We start from the raw sequence: 20878 nt of genomic DNA on the forward strand, positions 1-20878 counted from the left end.
GGGCCAGGTGTTTGTGCCGCCCACTTGGTTTGCTTAGCTTAGTCATCCAGCGACCTTGGTGCAAATTTTAGGACTAAAAATAATATTGTGAGGTGTGAGGTGTTCAGAATAGACTGGAAATTAGTGGAAATTATGGTTATTGAGGTTAATAATACTATAGGATCAAAATTACCCCCACATTCTATGATTTTAGCTGTTTTTGAGGGTTTTTTAAAAAAAAAAAAACACCCGAATCCAAAACGCACCCGAATCCGACAAAAAATCTTAAGGGAGGTTTTGCCAAAACGTGTCCGAATCCAAAACACGATTGCGGAACCGAATCCAAACCCAAAACACAAAACCCGAAAAATGTCCAGTGCACATCTCTATTTATAAGCAATGAAAATATTACACTTTTGCTGCCATAACTATGTTTCTAAATAGGTAAGATTTGTATTATGTGCTGAGCTAAAGCAAACCCACAAAATGTCTTAAAAATATGATGTCTTGAAACCAAATCCTGCTCTGTGTCTATTTACAGGCATTTGCCAACTGCCACGTAGGTATTTGAATCACTCCCATTGTGTGTACGTATTATGGCCCTCATTCCGAGTGGTTCGCTCGCAAGCTGCTTTTAGCAGCTTTGCACACGCTAAGCCGCCGCCTACTGGGAGTGAATCTTAGCTTATCAAAATTGCGAACGAAAGATTAGCAAAATTGCGAATAGACACTTCTTAGCAGTTTCTGAGTAGCTCCACACTTACTCGGCAACTGCGATCAGTTCAGTCAGTTTCGTTCCTGGTTTGACGTCACAAACACACCCAGCGTTCGCCCAGACACTCCTCCGTTTCTCCAGCCACTCCCGCGTTTTTCCCAGAAACGGTAGCGTTTTTTCGCACACACCCATAAAACGGCCAGTTTCCGCCCAGAAACACCCACTTCCTGTCAATCACATTACGATCACCAGAACGAAGAAAAAACCTCGTAATGCCGTGAGTAAAATACCTAACTGCATAGCAAATTTACTTGGCGCAGTCGCACTGCGGACATTGCGCATGCGCATTTGCGACTAATCGCTCCGTTGCGACAAAAAAATAACGAGCGAACAACTCGGAATGACCACCTATGTCTTTTTTCAAACTGCAAGAACGGAATTGTTGGTTTTCTCCTTCTGCAGGACAGACTTTCAACTAGAGATGTGCACCGGAAATTTTTCGGGCTTTGCGTTTTGGTTTTGGATTCGGTTCCGCAGCCGTGTTTTGGATTCGGACGCGTTTTGGCAAAACCTTCCTGAAAATTTTTTGTCGGATTCGGGTGTGTTTTGGATTCGGGTGTTTTTTTTCAAAAACCCCTCAAAAACAGCTTAAATCATAGAATTTGGGGGTAATTTTGATCCTATAGTATTATTAAGCTCAATAACCATAATTTCCACTCATTTCAGGTCTATTCTGAACACCTCACACCTCACAATATTATTTTTAGTCCTAAAATTTGCACCGAGGTCGGTGGATGACTAAGCTAAGCGACCCAAGTGGGCAGCACAAACACCTGGTCCATCTAGGAGTGGCACTGCAGTGTCAGACAGGATGGCACTTAAAAAAATTGGCCCCAAACATCACATGATGCAAAGATAAATAAAAATAAAAAGGTGCAAGATGGAATTGTCCTTGGGCCCTCCCACCCACCCTTATGTTGTATAAACAGGACATGCACACTTTAACAAACCCATCATTTCAGCCACAGGGTCTGCCACACGACTGTGGCTGAAATTACTGGTTGGTTTGGGCCCCCACCAAAAAAAGAAGCAATCAATCTCTCCTTGCTCAAACTGGCTCTACAGAGGCAAGATGTCCACCTCATCATCATCCTCCGATTCCTCACCCTTTTCACTGTGTACATCCTCCTCCTCACAGAGTATTAATTTGTCCCCACTGGAATCCACCATCTCAGGTCCCTGTGTACTTTCTGGAGGCAATTGATGGTTAATGTCTCCACGGAGGAATTGATTATAATTCATTTTGATGAACATCATCTTCTCCATATTTTGTGGAAGTAACCTCGTACGCCGAATGCTGACAAGGTGACCGGCTGCACTAAACACTCTTTCGGAGTACACACTGGAGGGGGGGACAACTCAGGTAAAATAAAGCCAGTTTGTGCAAGGGCCTCCAAATTGCCTCTTTTTCCTGCCAGTATACGTACGGACTGTCTGACGTGCCTACTTGGATGCTGTCACTCATATAATCCTCCACCATTCTTTCAAAGGTGACAGAATCATATGCAGTGACAGTAGACGACATGTCAGTAATCGTTGGCAGGTCCTTCAGTCCGGACCAGATGTCAGCACTCGCTCCAGACTGCCATGCATCACCGCCAGCGGGTGGGCTCGGAATTCTTAGCCTTTTCCTCGCAGCCCCAGTTGCGGGAGAATGTGAAGGAGGAGCTGTTGACGGGTCACGTTCCGCTTGAGTTGACAAGTGTCTCACCAGCAGGTCTTTGAACTTCTGCAGACTTGTGTCTGCCGGAAAGAGAGATACAACGTAGGCTTTAAACCTAGGATCGAGCACGGTGGCCAAAATGTAGTGCTCTGATTTCAACAGACTGACCACCCGTGAATCCTGGTTAAGCGAATGAAGGGCTCCATCCACAAGTCCCACATGCCTAGCGGAATCACTCCGTTTTAGCTCCTCCTTCAATCTCTCCAGCTGCTTCTGCAAAAGCCTGATGAGGGGAATGACCTGACTCAGGCTGGCAGTGTCTGAACTGACTTCACGTGTGGCAAGTTCAAAGGGTTGCAGAACCTTGCACAACGTTGAAATCATTCTCCACTGCGCTTGAGTCAGGTGCAGTCCCCCTCCTTTGCCTATATCGTAGGCAGATGTATAGGCTCGAATGGCCTTTTGCTGCTCCTCCATCCTCTGAAGCATATAGAGGGTTGAATTCCACCTCGTTACCACCTCTTGCTTCAGATGATGGCGGGGCAGGTTCAGGAGTGTTTGCTGGTGCTCCAGTCTTCGGCACGCGGTGGCTGAATGCCGAAAGTGGCCCGCAATTCTTCGGGCCACCGACAGTATCTCTTGCACGCCCCTGTCGTTTTTTTAAAAATTCTGCACCACCAAATTCAATATATGTGCAAAACATGGGACGCGTTGGAATTTGCCCAGATGTAATGCACGCACAATATTGGTGGCGTTGTCCGATGTCACAAATCCCCAGGAGAGTCCAATTGGAGTAAGCCATTCTGCGATGATGTTCCTCAGTTTCCGTAAGAGGTTGTCAGCTGTGCGCCTCTTATGGAAAGCGGTGATACAAAGCGTAGCCTGCCTAGGTACGAGTTGGCGTTTGCGAGATGCTGCTACTGGTGCCGCCGCTGCTGTTGTTGCTGCAGGAGGCAATACATCTACCCAGTGGGCTGTCACAGTCGTATAGTCCTGAGTCTGCCCTGCTCCACTTGTCCACATGTCCGTGGTTAAGTGGACATTGGGTACAACTGCATTTTTTAGGACACTGGTGAGTCTTTTTCTGACGTCTGTGTACATTCTCGGTATCACCTGCCTAGAGAAGTGGAACCTAGATGGTATTTGGTACCGGGGACACACTACCTCAAGAAATTCTCTAAGTCCCTGTGAACTAACGCCGGATACTGGACGCACATCTAACACCAACACAGCTGCCAAGGCCTGAGTTATCCGCTTTGCAACAGGATGACTGCTGTGATATTTCATCTTCCTTGCAAAGGACTATTGGACAGTCAATTGCTTACTGGAAGTAGTACAAGTGGTCTTCCTACTTCCCCTCTGGGATGATGATCGACTTCCAGCAGCAACAACAGCAGCAACAGCAGCAGTAGGCGTTCCACTCAAGGATCCATCGGAGGAATCCCAGTCAGGAGAGGACTTGTCAGACTTGCCAGTGACATGGCCTGCAGGACTATTGGCGTTCCTGTCTAAGGAGGAAATTGACACTGAGGGAGTTGGTGGTGTGGTTTGCAGGAGCTTGGGTACAAGAGGAAGGGTTTTAGTTGTCAGTGGACTGCTTCCGCGGTCACCCAAAGTTTTTGAACTTGTCAATGACTTCTGATGAATGTGCTCCAGGTGACGTATAAGGGAGGATGTTCCTAGGTGGTTAACGTCCTTACCCCTAATTATTACAGCTTGACAAAGGCAACACACGGCTTGACACCTGTTGTCCGCATTTCTGTTAAAATAATTCCACACCGAAGAGGTGAATTTTTTTTGTAATTTGACCAGGCATGTCAATGGCCATATTCATCCCACGGACAACAGGTGTCTCCCCGGATGCCTGACTTAAACAAACCACCTCACCATCAGAATCCTCCTTGTCAATTTCCTCCTTAGCGCCAGCAACACTCATATCCTCATCCTGGTGTACTTCAACAGTGACATCTTCAATTTGAATATCAGGAACTGGACTGTGGGTGCTCAATCCAGTACTTGCAGGGGGCATGCAAATGGTGGAAGGTGCCACCTCTTCCCGTCCAGTGTTGGAAAGGTCAGGCATCGTAACTGACACAATTGGACTCTCCTTGGCGATTTGTGATTTAGAAGAACGCACAGTTCTTTGCTGTGCTTTTGCCATCTTAACTCTTTTCAGTTTTCTAGCGGGAGGATGAGTGCTTCCATCCTCATGTGAAGCTGAACCACTAGCCATGAACATAGGCCAGGGCCTCAGTCGTTCCTTGCCACTCCGTGTCGTAAATGGCATATTGGCAAGTTTACGCTTCTCCTCAGACGCTTTTAATTTTGATTTTTGGGTCATTTTACTGAACTTTAGTTTTTTGGATTTTACATGCTCTCTACTATGACATTGGGCATCGGCCTTGGCAGACGACGTTGATGGCATTAAATCGTCTCTGCCATGACTAGTAGCAGCAGCTTCAGCACTAGGTGGAAGTGGATCTTGATCTTTCCCTATTTCACCCTCCACATTTTTGTTCTCCATTTTTTAATGTGTGGAATTATATGCCAGTAATATTATTATATCAATAGCAATGGCCTACTGTACTGTACAACTATATACTGTTGGTCACCAAAATGCTGCACTGTACTACTATGTATACTGCTCACAAAAATGCAGCACAGATATGGAATGGATACTTGCAGTGACACAGAGCTGCAAGATACAGCAATGGCCTACTGTACTGTACAACTATATACTGTTGGTCACCAAAATGCTGCACTGTACTACTATATATACTGCTCACAAAAATGCAGCACAGATATTGAATGGATACTTGCAGTGACACAGAGCTGCAAGATACAGCAATGGCCTACTGTACTGTACAACTATATACTGTTGGTCACCAAAATACTGCACTGTACTACTATATATACTGCTCACAAAAATGCAGCACAGATATGGAATGGATACTTGCAGTGACACAGAGCTGCAAGATACAGCTATGGGCTACTGTACTGTACAACTATATACTGTTGGTCACCAAAATGCAGCACACTGAGCACAGATATTTGCAGCACACTGAGCACAGATATGGAGCTTTTCAGGCAGAGAACGTAGATATTTGCAGCACACTGAGCACAGATATTTGCAACACACTGAGCACAGATATTTGCAGCACACTGAGCACAGATATGGAGCTTTTCAGGCAGAGAACGTAGCCACGTCCTCTCCGTTCAATCTCCAATGCACAAGTGAAAATGGTGGCGGCGCGCGGCTCTTTATATAGAATACGAATCTCGCGAGAATCCGACAGCGGGATGATGACGTTCGCCCGTGTTTGGGTTAACCGAGCAAGGCGGGAAGATCCGAGGCTGCCTCGAACCCATGTAAAATAGGTGAAGTTCGGGGGGGTTCGGATCTCGACGAACCGAACCCGCTCATCTCTACTTTCAACACAGTTTAGAGCAAGAGGCATGGGCACAAAGGTCCTTTCTTAAAGTAGGTGAAAACATTATTTCTCACCAACCCACTCATTACAGAGGTAACACAAAAGATATTACTGATATATCCTGCTTACATTTCATTCTTGATACTCTTCACCCTCCCCATACACTAGTTTGGAGACCTTCAGTCATCAAATTGCCTAAACTGAACATTTTCAAAATTCGACTGGGGGAACTTATGCCATCTTTAGATGATGCTATATCATAAAGCCCTGTTCCTTTCTACTTTGTTGCCAAGGTTGGCCTTTCTACGATCCCTCCGCCCCCTATGACCTGCAAGTGTGCATGCCTAAACTGACGCATGCAATCTAACTCAGCTGGGTCGAAGCCGGCAGCATAAAATTCCGCTACAATAGCTGTGTTAGGGCTCACTCAGTGTCGTCTGCTCTTTGGAGCAGCTGTCCCCGTCGCCACGCAATATTTAATTGCTCCAGTAGTATAGTATAGGTTGCCACAACTCTCGGCGGGTTGGATAGTTGCTAATCAACGGTGGGCAGATGGAGCACTATGATAACATATAAATTATCTTGGCAACAGGACACAAAAGGGCCAGATTAAGGTTTGTGGGGGGCCCAAGGCAACTTTCCTGTAGGGGCCACTACCAATAAAGAGCTAAAGATAATTTCTAACTTAGGAACTCCATCAAATGCAACACAATGTAAGGTACCTATTACTGCCTTCTTATCTTATATTGAAAGCTGATGCCTCAACTCACAAATCTGATAAAGAGGTTCTGCTGAATATGGGGGGCTAGAATGAGGTAAGGCTAACACAGATGCCCATGGAAACTATTTTCTAGAGCAGAGGTTCTCAAACTCGGTCCTCGGGGGCACACACAGTGCATGTTTTGCAGGTCTCCTCACAGAATCGCAAGTGAAATAATTAGCTCTACCTGTGGACCTTTTAAAATGTGTCAGTGAGTAATTAATACACCTGTGCACCTGCTGGGTTACCTGCATAACATGCACTGTGTGTGCCCCCTGAGGACCGAGTTTGAGAACCTCTGTTCTAGAGTTACCCCGATAGTTGTATAAAAATGGAGAGTATGGGGCTGTTGCAGGGGAGGACGCATTGACGCTTAGCGGCATCGGACCCAGTGGGGCAATTTTAATAACTACTGCACATACATCTAAGTCGCACAGCGCATGCGTCCTGTCTGTGTCGCAGTTATGATTCTAGATGCATGCACAGAGATATGTATTGTGTTGGAATGTGTGTGTCCAGGTGGCAGTGGTATGGCAGAGTGTAAGTACACACCAGCCAGTTCTTAACCAGTGGGGTTGTTTATTCAGCAGTAATGTGAAGTGTACAGATGTACTCACAGTTATACATACACAGACTCTTATACATGGAGCAGAGCTTGACCAGAGCATAAAGGTCATCAGCTGGTGACTGTATCAGGGTAGCAGTGTATAGTACAAGCGGTAACAGGAGTACTGGCAGGTTGGATTAGTAGTAATCGCAGAGTCTCCTGGAGCTAGGTGGAAGATGCCTATCTCCCAAAGTGACAAGTTGGCGTCACACATGCACAGAAGCATGATTGGTGGCCATCTTGGTTAGGGATTTGAAGCCTCCTTGTAGGAACCTAAACATAGAGTACGCATAGTAACGCTCTCCAACATATTGACGCTGTTGTGAGTGTTTCTGGGCAGTGACAGGGAGGTGGCTTAGTGTACACATAAAGATGGTCCAACTTATGGGTGTGTTATGGGAGTATGGCAGATGGTTGTGTATACAGACACTCACCCATTCACATAGGAGACCATAATCAAACAGGGAAGCTGCACCTGCTGTAGGGCTGGGGCAATTTTCAATCGTGCACCACGTTTCCAAAGATGTACTAATCAGTATTTCTCAGAATGTACGAATGCTGAGAGTGGGCGTCTCAGTCCTTGTATGTTCGGACACACGGGATGTACACCAGGGAAGATCTTTGTAGCAGCCGCCTTATCTTTAAATTAGCCCTTATATAACAGTATGATGATGATGATGATGACACACTTTAGAAAGGGGATCTCCAGTTTATGTTTATGTTCTATCACTATTGTGGAACTACATGGGCCCTGGCTGCCAGGTCATGCTGGCACTTGCAGTTGTCTAAGCTCAGGTATGTCCTGGCAGTGATGGGCATGGTGGTGCTTGGCAGACAGGACTCGTTGGGACTATTTTTGCCTTTGATTTTCCTAAGAGCTTCAGACCTGTTGGGTTGATTCGTATTGTGACAGGGCAACCTGTTATAAGGACATCCCGAACTTTGCTACCCTGCAGGCCATACAGTAGCTGTAGCGCTGCTTATTCATTTTTGGGGAACCAGTGACATTTTTTTATTATTATTTAAGCACTTACGTTTCTGTGCTTATGTTTGGTGCACAGAATTTGGGAGGTGCCGCTTGCCTCCATTCTGTACAAATGTGCCCTCATACACCAGTATCCGAATGATAGCTCGACAGTACTATGGTCGACAGTCAATCGTTCAACCACGATTGGTCGACGTGCATTTGGTTGACATGGTCAGAATGTCGACTTTGTCAAAAGGTCGACGTGGCAGTGGTCGACAGAGCATATGGTGGACATGAGTTTTTAACAATATTTTTTTAATTTTCAACTTTTTCATACTTTACCATCAGCACAGGGCAAGGCCACCCAACATGTGTGAGGCCACCTCCCGATGCGTCCGCAATGCATCGGAACTAAGGTTGACCCCTGGCTGCGCTGTCAGGCGGTCGGCCACCATTTTTTCATGCTGTCGGTCACGATCCTGGATTGTTGTAGTGTGCACCCAGCCTTAGTCACAGCCGCTGCAGCATAGCACTTTCTATACAGATCCTGACTCGCTAGCACATAGATGCACAAATGTCACACATGAAATTGATCAGTGCAATCTAGCAAAGCCATTTTGTCGCTTTCATTTGTTTTATTTGTGCAAATAATTTTGAGTGAAAAAGATGCTCGGCAGTCGGCACAGACAAGTTGCCCAGGAACTGGGACACTGAGAGAGGCTGATTGGTGCTACTAAAGCCACTGTAGGTACCTGTTGGCTATCATTCAGAGAGCAGCAGAAGTCTTACCTGAGTCAGGGTCTTCATTTCTTTTTGGAGAAGGAGCAGAGACCCCTCCTTGTCATTCAGCTGGGTACTCAGTTTGTGGTTATCTTGTCGCTTTCCTCTAACTGCCTAGTAAAACACAAACACAGCAGTGACGTGCGGTGAGGTAAATGGCTGGGGAGGCACTGGCTTGCATCAGAGCCAGATTTACACACACATATATGAACCCAATAGAGGTTTTTGTCAGGGAGGACTTTGCTGGGTTGCACACTGTGCGCACATCACCCAGATTACATTTTGTTAGCTTTTCATTGTACAGAAGCTCCAAACAAAACTGCTAACATTACAGTATTTACTAAGCCTTAGATGGAGATAAAGTTGACGGAGTTAAAGTAACAGCCAGTGAAATGTCAGTTAGGAGCGGATTGGCTGGTACTTTATCTCTGTTGACTTTATCTCCATCCAAGGCTTAGTAATTAAACCCCTTAGGGGGACATGTATTAAGCAGTGATAAAAATGGAGAAGTGAGCCAGTGGAGAAGTTGACCACGGCAAACAATCAGCATTGGCGTAACATTTATAATTTGCATACTATAAAACCATACAGAGTATCTGATTGGTTGCCATGGGCCACTTCTCCACTTTTATCACTGCTTATTACATGTCCCACTAAGTCACTTAACTAACAAGCTGGTGCCGCTGTATGGTCAGAACTAAAACCTCAGGATGATTTACAGAATTTAAAAGTCTGGATAGCAATAAATATATAAGGCTTAACCTGCCTCTGAAGTTTACAATAAATCATTACTGTATTTATCAGGTTACCAGTCTGATGGTGTCTACACGATTTAGGCTTATGGACGATATCGGCTAGAAACTGCCCAGAGGCATGAGCCTCCAATCTAACCAATATCAGCCCTGCCTGGACAGTCTATTTGTCTTAAGATGTTGATCCCCGGTAGCGCGTATCGGCATCACAAGAGCATACACATTGTGCGATATGCACTAACGTTTCTTATGATTTTGACTGTATAGTCAAAATCGTAAGGACAAATCGCACCATGGCCCTCATTCCGAGTTGTTCGCTCGTTGCCGATTTTTCGTTATATTGCAAAAAGACGCTAACTGCGCATGCGCTTAGTTATTTTACCAAGACCTTAGCAAATTTACTCATGCCAGAGCGAGGTTTTTTCTTCGTTCGAGTGATCGTAATGTGATTGACAGGAAGTGGGTGTTTCTGGGTGTCAACTCAGCGTTTTCACAGCGTTTGACGAAAAACGCAGGCGTGCCAAGTAAAAACGCGGGAGTGGCTGGGGAAACGGGGGAGTGGTTGGGCGAACGCTGGGCGTGTGTGTGACGTCGAACCAGGAACGAAATGGCCTGAGCTCGTCGCTATTTCTGAGTAGGTCTGGAGCCACTCAGAAACTGCTAAGAATTTTCTTTTCGCTATTATGCGTATCTTTCGTTCACTATTCTGCTAAGCTAAGATACACTCCCAGGGGGCGGCGGCCTAGCGTGTGCAATGCTGCTAAAAGCAGCTAGCGAGCAAACAACTCGGAATGTGGGCCCATGTGTACGGGGCTTAACACACATACACTGTTTCACATAAAACAACTGCAGCTTACCCAAATTACCAGACAGCACTAGATGTGACCTTTTTGCAGGCTTTGTAAGAGAAGAGCATAGAGGCACCTATACATACCTTGAAATCTGGAGTAGTGACCTTTAGACAGCAATGTTAATAACCCCTGAAACACCCAAACACCCAGTGAGTGTACAGCCAGGCAGAAGCTGATCATCTCAGCCAGCAAGCAGTGTGATACCTACTCTAGTATAATGCACCCTACACGCTGGGCGATGGCAGCAATTTTGATGATGATCGATCTCGATATCGTCCAAATTGACTTGCATTGCAAAACGACGGAAACCAACGATGAATGACCGCAGGGACGTGCATTGTTCATCTTTGGTGCATACACACTCAGTGATATGAATGATTTCTTGTTCATTACTGAACGAGAACGTTCATATAACCCTGCAACATCGCCCAGTGTGTAGGGCGCATATAAGACGAAGAGGGAGCATACAAAGTAAAATTACAGTACTTTTTATTCCAGTTATGCTACGTAGATAAAAAGAAAAAAAAAACATATTGGAAATTATGTGATAAAATCACACACAAAACTAAAAATAATAACAAAAATTGCAGTTAATGTTATTTCAGTTTTAGAGGCCAACACTACAAAACATCGCTAAGTAGAGGATCCACCTTAAAGTGTTCTATACTAAGTGCGTTCTATATAACAGACACATACTGTAGCTAAAGGTCCCACCTAGGCAATTCAGATTGGTCACTCCCACTAATCACATACAGTAGAACTGTGCAGAGTATGCTAGAGTACAGCACATACCAGATTACCGTCAGTCCAGCTCCTGATGTGCAAGTGGCTACTCGAGGGCATTGATTTATCACCTTGTCCATCACTTTTGTACAGTAATCCATTTAATTTATCAAAACAACAAGTATGATATGCCTATGGGAGGGTCCCACACAATTGCAGATTAGTAATGTGCAGAGCCAAAGTCCTGTGGTTCCCCTGTGCAGAGGTCCCAGCCAGCAGCATCACACAGAGACTGCTGCATGCAGTGCACAGGGGTGTGCTGCCAGTGCTGATGAGCTTTGACCTCTGCACCAGTGTAGGGCAGCAGGCAGGCTCATGTCACAGAGAAGGATTAATGAATCAGCTGTGTGCAGATGATACTGTATAGAATCTAGATCATCACTGTATTACAGTATAGAGTATACAGAGCTGAGGCACAGAAAATGTATATTAAAGGACCCTACCTAGCCAGAGCACAGGAGGATTAGGAGCATGAAGGCAGCGGGCAGCGGCAGTGCTGAGTGCTTTGTCGGAAGTGAGCTGTCTGAAGCTCTGAACTTCCTGGTCAGGTCACCCGATCATCATTGAGGCAGCTGTAGTAGCTGCCTCTAGTGGTCCGTTTTCTCTGTGATATTATTGGCAGCGGCAGAGCCCCGCCCCCCTGCACTAGGCAGATCTTACTATCACAGGAGAGGCAGAGCTGGATGCTGCCTCACGACTCACGGTGTCTTCCTGGAGCACTGCAACGTGTGAGTTTTTAGACTAAAAATTATTTGAAGAATACAAAGTTTATACTTACAGTATAAGTTAGAAATATTTACTTTATACAGGTCCAGATAATTTTTATAATATAAACTCTGTATCTGTAGTATGACAGGTGAGGCACTGCCTCCCCTGCCTCCCCTGACTGCACGTCCCTGAAACACAGCTCACAGTACAAATCACCAATATCAATACCATCCTATCACCAATACCATCCGGCTATCACCAATACCCTCATGATGTCACCTTTATGTACTTGGAGGAGGACTTGTCCATGGACTATTAGTTCACTGATGTGTATATGCTGATTGCCACTGGCGGGATTTAAATTTATATGGGAGTTTTCAAAAAGTTGGGCTTTCAATAAAGTGACTAACACTCTAGTGCACGTCTACCCTTTATTTCTCAAATGATATCGCAATGGTATTGAGGGCCCTAGGTATCACATCCCCCATTTTTATTGTGAATGTGATGTGATATTATCAACTAAATTCGCAAAGTAAAAATTAATATTTTTGCTAGAATTTACTAAGAATGTCTTGCAGAGCTCTGACAAAAGCCTGTCTTGATGAGGAACTGGAAGCAGAGTGATGGCTTACCCTATCAATTTGCTTCCAGGCTTAAACCCGGCCAGCTTAATGTGCATGCGTGACTCGGGACCAGAGGGTAAAGATCAGTAGCCCATAGACTCGCCGTGACCGCTAGTTGCCAGGGCAAGCTCCAGAATGCTTTGTATGGTAAATCACACAATATAGCAGTCCCCATAGAAACATATAGAGGGGCTTCTTGTCTGATCACAAAACAAGGGACTGATGCAGTCCAGGGCCATCTTAACATGTAGGCACACTGGGCAGCTGCCCAGGACCCCACAATTCTAGAGGCCACCGTGCAGGGGTGGTGGTGGTCACGCAATCAGAGCGATGAGACAGCAATCTCTAACTGCTTCCCAGCCTGCAAGCAGACAATGAATGGCTGTCAGCATGCTGATTGGTGAACGGCTAGAGCAATCCACCAATCAGACTGCTGACAACCATTCACTGTATGAAGAGAGGATTTTTTTTTAATTATTGTTTCTTGTGAATGTGTGGGTAGGGGCCCCTGTGCAGTGCTTTCCCCAGGGCCTACAAAGCTGTTAAGACAGCCCTGCTGCAATCCTGCCTAGATACATTCTGGGTATGCATGATATTTGCAGATACCACCTGAAAATAGTTGTTTTTAGACAACATCCCACAACTTTTTTTGTTTTATATAAATATGCCCCATAATAATAAAATGGCAATGTAAACAACACTAATTATAGTGGAAATATATCTATGAATTCTATGTGATATGTTTTGCTCACTGTCATTTTTTTTACATCCAGAGCTGTAAAAAAAAAATCAGAGAAAATTACTATCCTCCAAAGATCTACCATTGGACATTCAAATATAGGAGCCCAAGTAGAAAAGCCATTGAAGCAGTGATTTCCAACTGCCTAGTATGCCGCCAGCGGTTATCTAATGTGCCACCAGAGATGCGCTGCCCGGTTGCTGGCATCAGAGTCTAGGACTCGGGCAGGCCTGGCACTCTTCCACCACCCGGCCTGTTAGCTATGGCGAAGCGGCGTGGCTCATAGGTCACACACGCCACGTCGCCTTCCCACCCGCTTGCCTTCCTGCCAGCAGCACGCACCAGTCTACCTGACAGCAGCATGCTCCAGTCTTATTGCCAGCAGCACGCACCATTCTTACTGCCAGCAGCATGCACCAGTCTAACTGCCAACAGCATGCAACAGTGCTTATGGCTGTGTAAACTCCCACTAGCCACCGGCGCTGATGGAGGGAGAAGAAAAAGAAAGTCATGGTGGGGGGGGGGGGTGGGGGGGGGGGGGGGGGGCGGCAGTGTATTTTTATTTATTTAATTGCTGTGGAGGGACAGTGTGAGCGGAATTACTGTGGGGACCAATGTGTTCGGATTACTGTACGGACCAATGTGTGTGGAATTACTTTTGGAGGCAAAGTGTTTGGAATTACTCTGGGGGATGTGTTTAAAATTACTGCCGGTCAATGTGTTTGGAATTACTCTGGGGGCTAATGTGTTTGGAATTACTGTGGGGGCCAATGTATTTTGAATTACTGTGCGGGTCAACATGTTAGGAATTACTGTGCAGGCCAGTGGGAGACAATGTGTTTGGATTACTGTGTGGGCCAATGAGTTTGTTTCATTACTGTGGAGGCCAATGTCTATTTGTGTGTTTTATCTCTATGGAGGACTGAAGGTGTGCCTTGGCAATTTTAAAGTCTTGTTCACTGTGCCGCAAGTTGGAAAAGATTGAAAATCACTGCATTAAAGCACCCATTCTCTTATTCACATGTATTAAAACGGGATCAGTACTAAATGCCGCCGGACGGAATCCCGGCGGTCGAAATACCGACGCCGGAATCTCGACCACACAATCCCGACAGGGGTGGCGAGCGGAACGCAGCCCCTTGCGGGCTCGCTTCGCTCGCCACGCTACGGGCACGGTGCCTCGCTACGCTCGGCACACTATTATATTCTCCCTCTATGGGTGTCGTGGACACCCACGGAGGGAGAATATGTCGGGATTGTGGCGGTCGGGATTGTGGCGGTCGGGATTCCGGCGTCGGTATTTCGACCGCCGGGATTCCGGCCGGCGGCATATTGACCGCATCCCATTAAAACAAAGAGTCTGATCATGAGGACTTTATGGTTTGTATTAGCCATATAATCCAAAGTTCTCCTGACTCGCTGCATTTTGAAAACTGAAAATTTAAAAATAACAAAAAAACAGTGGATCAGTCTGTAGGCCAAAATGTGATGCTAATCTTTCTATCATTTTCTAGAATGTAATAGGGATTGGTTGCTATCAGCAACACCACACTACTGTGGGTGCAGGGAGTGCAGTTGCTACGGGGCCCAGACTGCCTCTAGTGCCCGCTTTCCCCCTTGTCATGGTGCAGAGTAAAGCCCCATTGCCCTTCTTCTTCTGCGGTGCCGTAACTAGGGTGTTGCAGCATGTGACACAGAGAGCGCAAGGCAGGGGTGGGCGCCGGCTTCACATATGCTTTTGCATGTCTGCGGGGGGGGGGGGGGAGGCTGGATCCGGCATGCAGGGCGGACTTACCCTGTGCTGGGCGCCCCCCGCATGTCAGAGTTATTGATCGTAGATGTGCGTTTTTTCGCACATCTACGTTAACTGTGAATTAGGCCCTATGTGTGTATCTCTTGAATCTCTCCTGATATACCTGTTTCATGCCTTTCCTTACTACTTGGAAAAACATAGTCGATGCCTGATACCATAGGGTCAGGGCCGGATTAACAATGGGGCGGATGGAGCTGCAGCTCCAAGCCCCCATTGAAAATAGGCCCAGAGTTCCCTGCAGTGCGACCAGTGCTGACATGAAAAAATAAGATTTTAAACCTACCGGTAAATCTATTTCTCCTAGTCCGTAGAGGATGCTGGGGACTCCGTAAGGACCATGGGGTATAGACGGGCTCCGCAGGAGATAGGGCACCTAAAAGAACTTTGACTATGGGTGTGCACTGGCTCCTCCCTCTATGCCCCTCCTCCAGACCTCAGTTAGAGAACTGTGCCCAGAGGAGATGGACACTACAAGGCAGGATTTAGAAATCCAAGGGCAAGATTCATACCAGCCCACACCAATCATACCATGTAACCTGGATCATACATAACCAGTTAACCGTATGAACAAAAAACAGCAACGGTCCAAGACCGATTCCAACTGTAACATAACCCTTATGTAATCAACAACTATATACAAGTCTTGCAGAGTTTCCGCACTGGGACGGGCGCCCAGCATCCTCTACGGACTAGGAGAAATAGATTTACCGGTAGGTTTAAAATCTTATTTTCTCTTACGTCCTAGAGGATGCTGGGGACACCGTAAGGACCACGGGGTTTATACCAAAGCATCCAATCGGGCGGGAGAGTGCGTATGACTCTGCAGCAACGACTGAGCAAACGCTAGGTCCTCATCAGTCAGGGTATCAAACTTGTAGAATTTAGCAAAAGTGTTTGACCCCGACCAAGTCGCCGCTCGGCAAAGTTGTAATGCCGAGACGCCTCGGGCAGCCGCCCAAGAAGAGCCCACCTTCCTAGTGGAATGGGCCTTAACCAAATTTGGCACCGGCAATCCAGCCGTAGAGTGAGCCTGCTGAATCGTATTACAGATCCAGCGAGCAATAGTCTGCTTCGAAGCAGGTGCGCCAATCTTATTGGCCGCATACAGGACAAACAGGGCCTCTGTTTTCCTAATTCTAGCCGTCCTGGCTACATAAATCTTTAAGGCCCTGACTACGTCCAGGGATCTGGAATCCTCCAGGTCACTTGTAGCCACAGGCACCACAATAGGTTGATTCACATGGAATGAAGAAACCACCTTAGGCAAAAATTGCGGACGTATCCTCAATTCAGCTCGATCCACATGAAAAATCAAGTAGGGGCTTTTGTGTGACAAAGCCGCCAATTCTGATACTCGCCTTGCCGATGCCAAGGCCAACAACATGACCACCTTCCAAGTAAGAAATTTCAACTCAACCTTTTTAAGCGGTTCAAACCAGTGTGATTTTAGGAACTGCAACACCACGTTGAGGTCCCATGGTGCCACTGGAGGCACAAAAGGGGGCTGGATGTGCAGCACTCCCTTTACAAACGTCTGGACTTCTGGAAGAGAAGCCAATTCCTTCTGAAAGAGAATCGAGAGGGCGAAATCTGAACCTTAACAGAGCCTAATTTCAGGCCCATATCCACTCCTGTCTGTAGGAAGTGGAGAAAACGACCCAGATGAAAATCTTCCATAGGTGCATTCTTGGTCTCACACCAAGACACATACTTTCGCCAGATACGGTGATAATGCTTAACCGTCACCTCCTACCTAGCCTTTATTAAAGTAGGGATGACCTCTTCAGGAATCCCCTTTTTTGCTAGGATTCGGCGTTCAACCGCCATGCCGTCAAACGTAACCGCGGTAAGTCTTGAAATACACAGGGCCCATGTTGCAATAGGTCTTCCCTCAGCGGAAGAGGCCAGGGATCTCCCGTGAGCATCTCTTGTAGATCTGAGTACCAGGCCCTTCGAGGCCAGTCTGGGACAACGAGTATCATCTGTACTCTTCTTCATCTTATGATCCTCAACACTTTTGTGATGAGAGGAAGAGGAGGAAACACGTAGACCAACTTGCACACCCACGGTGTTATCAGAGCGTCTACTGCTACTGCCTGAGGGTCCCGAGACCTGGCACAATACCTCCGAAGTTTTTTGTTGAGGCGTGACGCCATCATGTCTATTTGAGGAGTTCCCCAAAGACGTATTATGTCTGCAAAGACTTCTTGATGAAGTCCCCACTCTCCTGGATGGAGATCGTGTCTGCTGAGGAAGTCTGCTTCCCAGTTGTCCACTCCCGGAATGAAGACAGCCGACAGAGCGCTCACGTGATTTTCCGCCCAGCGAAGAATCCTGGTGGCTTCCGCCATCGCGACTCTGCTTCTTGTCCCGCCTTGGCAGTTCACATGAGCCACTGCTGTGACATTGTCTGACTGAATCAGAACTGGTAGGTTTCGAAGAAGACTCTCCGCTTGTCGAAGGCCGTTGTATGTGGCCCTGAGTTCCAACACATTGATGTGTAGACATGACTCCTGGTCTGACCAAAGTCCCTGAAAATGTCTTCCTTGTGTGACTGCTCCCCATCCTCGGAGGCTCGCGTCCGTGGTAACCAGGATCCAATCCTGAATTCCGAATCTGCGACCCTCCAGTAGGTGAGCTCTTTGCAACCACCACAGGAGAGACACCCTGGCCCCTGGGGACAGAGTTATTTTTCAATGTAAGTGTAGATGGGACCCGGACCACTTGTCCAGAAGGTCCCATTGAAAAGTCCTTGCATGGAACCTTCCGAATGGAATGGCCTCGTAGGCCGCCACCATCTTTCCCAGAACTCGAGTGCACTGGTGAACAGACACCCTTTTCGGTTTCAGCAGGTCTCTGACCATGTTCTGGATGTCCTGGGCTTTCTCCATTGGAAGGAAGACCTTCATTTTTTCTGTATCCAGTATCATACCTAGGAACGGTAATCGAGTTGTCGGAATCAACTGTGACTTCGGTAGATTTAGAATCCAACCATGTTGCTGGAGCACTCTCAGAGAGAGCGCCACACTGCTCAGCAATTTCTCCCTTGATCTCGCTTTTATCAGGAGATCGTCCAAGTATGGGATAATTGTGACTCCATGCTTGCGCAGGACCACCATCATTTCCGCCATTATCTTGGTGAAAATCCTCGGGGCCGTGGAAAGTCCAAACGGCAACGTCCGAAATTGGTAATGACAATCCTGTACAGCGAATCTCAGGAATTCTTGATGGGGGGGATATATGGGGACATGAAGGTACGCATCCTTTATGTCCAGAGAAACCATAAACTCCCCCTCCTCCATATTGGCTATTATCGCTCTGAGCGATTCCATTTTGAATTTGAATCTTTTTATGTACAGGTTTAGGTATTTCAGATTCAAGATAGGTCTGACCGAACCGTCCGGTTTTGGGACCACAAAGAGGGTTGAGTAATAACCTCTTCCCTGCTGGTTCATGGGAACCCTGATTATCACTTGCTGTATACACAGCGTTTGAATTGCAGCTAACACTACATCCCGTTCCGACGTGGAAACTGGTAGGGCCGACTTGAAAAATCGGCGCGGGGGCACCTCTTCGAATTCCAGTTTGTAACCCTGGGAAACTATTTCTAACACCCAGGGATTCAGGTCTGAGCTGACCCAGACCTGGCTGAAAAGTCGAAGACGTGCGCCCACCGGTGCGGACTCCCTCAGGGGAGTCCCGGCGTCATGCTGTGGGTTTTGGAGTAGCCGGGGAGGACTTTTGTTCCTGGGCGTTTGCCGAAGCAGGTGCTCTTTTGCCTCTAACCCTTACCTCTGGCAAGGAAGGAGGATCCCCGACTTCTTCTGGACTTGTGCGACCGAAAGGACTGCATCTGGTAGGGTGGCATTTTCTTTTGCTGTTAGGGGAATATATGGTAAAAAATTTGATTTACCTGCTGTAGCTGTGGAAACCAGGTCCGTCAGCCCATCCCCAAACAATACATCACCCTTATAGGGTAGTACTTCCATATGCTTTTTGGAATCCGCATCACCCGTCCATTGGCGAGTCCATAAGGATCATCTCGCTGAGATCGACATGGCATTGGCCCTAGAAGCCAGCAATCCAATGTCTCTTTGAGCATACCTCATAAATAAGACTGCGTCTTTTATATGGGCTATAGTTAAGAATATAGTATCCTTATCCATACTATCAAAATTATCTGTCAGCTCATCTGCCCAAGCTGCAACTGCGCTACACACCCATGCCGACGCAATCGTCGGTCGTAGTATAGCACCCGTATGAGAATAAATACCCTTTAAGGTAGATTCTTGCCTGCGATCTGCAGGGTCCTTAAGGGCAGCTGTGCCAGGAGACGGTAGCGCCACCTTCTTGGACAAGCGCGTCAGGGCCTTGTCCACAGTGGGAGGTGATTCCCAACTCTCCCTGTCCTGTTTAGGGAAGGGGTATGCCATATAAATTATTTTGGGGATCTGCGGCCTCTTCTCCGGAGTCTCCCAAGCTTTTATAAAGAATTAATTTAATTCATGAGATGTGGGAAAATGTATAATCTGTTTCTTTTCCTTAAACATGTGTACCCTTGTGTCGGGGACCGAGGGTTCATCTACAATATGCAAGACTTCCCTAATTGCCACAATCATACACTGAATGGTTTTAGTCATCCTAGGGTGCAATTTTACTTCGTCATAATCGACACTGGAATCAGAGTCCGTGTCGGTAGTAGTGTCTTGTGTTAAGGGACGTTTTTGAGACCCCGACGGGCCCTGTGAATCGGTCCAATCCGAGGATTGACCCCCTGATGTTCCCCTTAATTCAGCCTTATCAAGCCTCTCACGTAAAGATGTCACACTTGCATTTAACCTATGCCACATGCTCATCCAATCCTGAGTCGGCACCAGCGACGGGGATACACCACTCATTTGCTCCACCTCCTCCTTGGAGAAGCCTTCCGCTTCAGACATGTCGACACACACTTACCGACACCCCACACACACAGGGAGTTACCTATAAGGGGACAAAACCCCAACCAGGCCCTTAGGGGAGACAGAGAGAGAGAATGCCAGCACACACCCAGCGCCCAAACACTGGAATATATGACCAGATAGCGCTTTTATATATTTATAATGTTAATCTCCACTCACTGCGTCGCCAATGTGCCCCCCATCTCTTTGTTCCAGCCTGTGAAGCTCAGCAGGGGAGAGAACAGGGAGGCAGCGTTTTCTCATGCAGCCTCTGTGGAGAAAATGGCGCTGGTAAGTGCAGAGGATCAAGCCCCGCCCACCCGACGGCGTGCTTCGGTCCCCTCATGATATTGTAAGAAAATGGCGGGGGTCCGTGGATTTACTGTCCCACAGCCTAATCCAACATATTTATGCCCAAATTGAGGTTTATTGCTGCCCAGGGCGCCCCCCCCCCCCCCCCCCCTGCGCCCTGCACCCTACAGTGCCTCTTGTGTGTGTGTGACTGGGAGCAATGGCGCGCAGCTTACCGCTGCGCGCTTACCTCATAAAGATCTGATGTCTTCTGCCGCCTGAAGTCTTTTCCTCAATACTCACCCGGCTTCTATATTCGGCATCTGTGAGGAGGACGGCGGCGTGGCTCCGGGACGAACCCCAGGTGAGGCCTGTGTTCCGACTCCCTCTGGAGCTAATGGTGTCCAGTGGCCTAG

General features: G+C 47.1%; 1 pseudogene; it reads right to left on the bottom strand.

Moving 5' to 3' along the window:
* LOC134968639 (PRKC apoptosis WT1 regulator protein-like) overlaps window positions 1–20878 on the bottom strand; it is a 157006-nt pseudogene that overhangs the window by 16786 nt on the left and 119342 nt on the right.

This window comes from Pseudophryne corroboree, chromosome 11 (genome assembly GCF_028390025.1).
Source record: "Pseudophryne corroboree isolate aPseCor3 chromosome 11, aPseCor3.hap2, whole genome shotgun sequence".
NCBI classification, from domain to species: Eukaryota; Metazoa; Chordata; class Amphibia; order Anura; family Myobatrachidae; genus Pseudophryne; species Pseudophryne corroboree.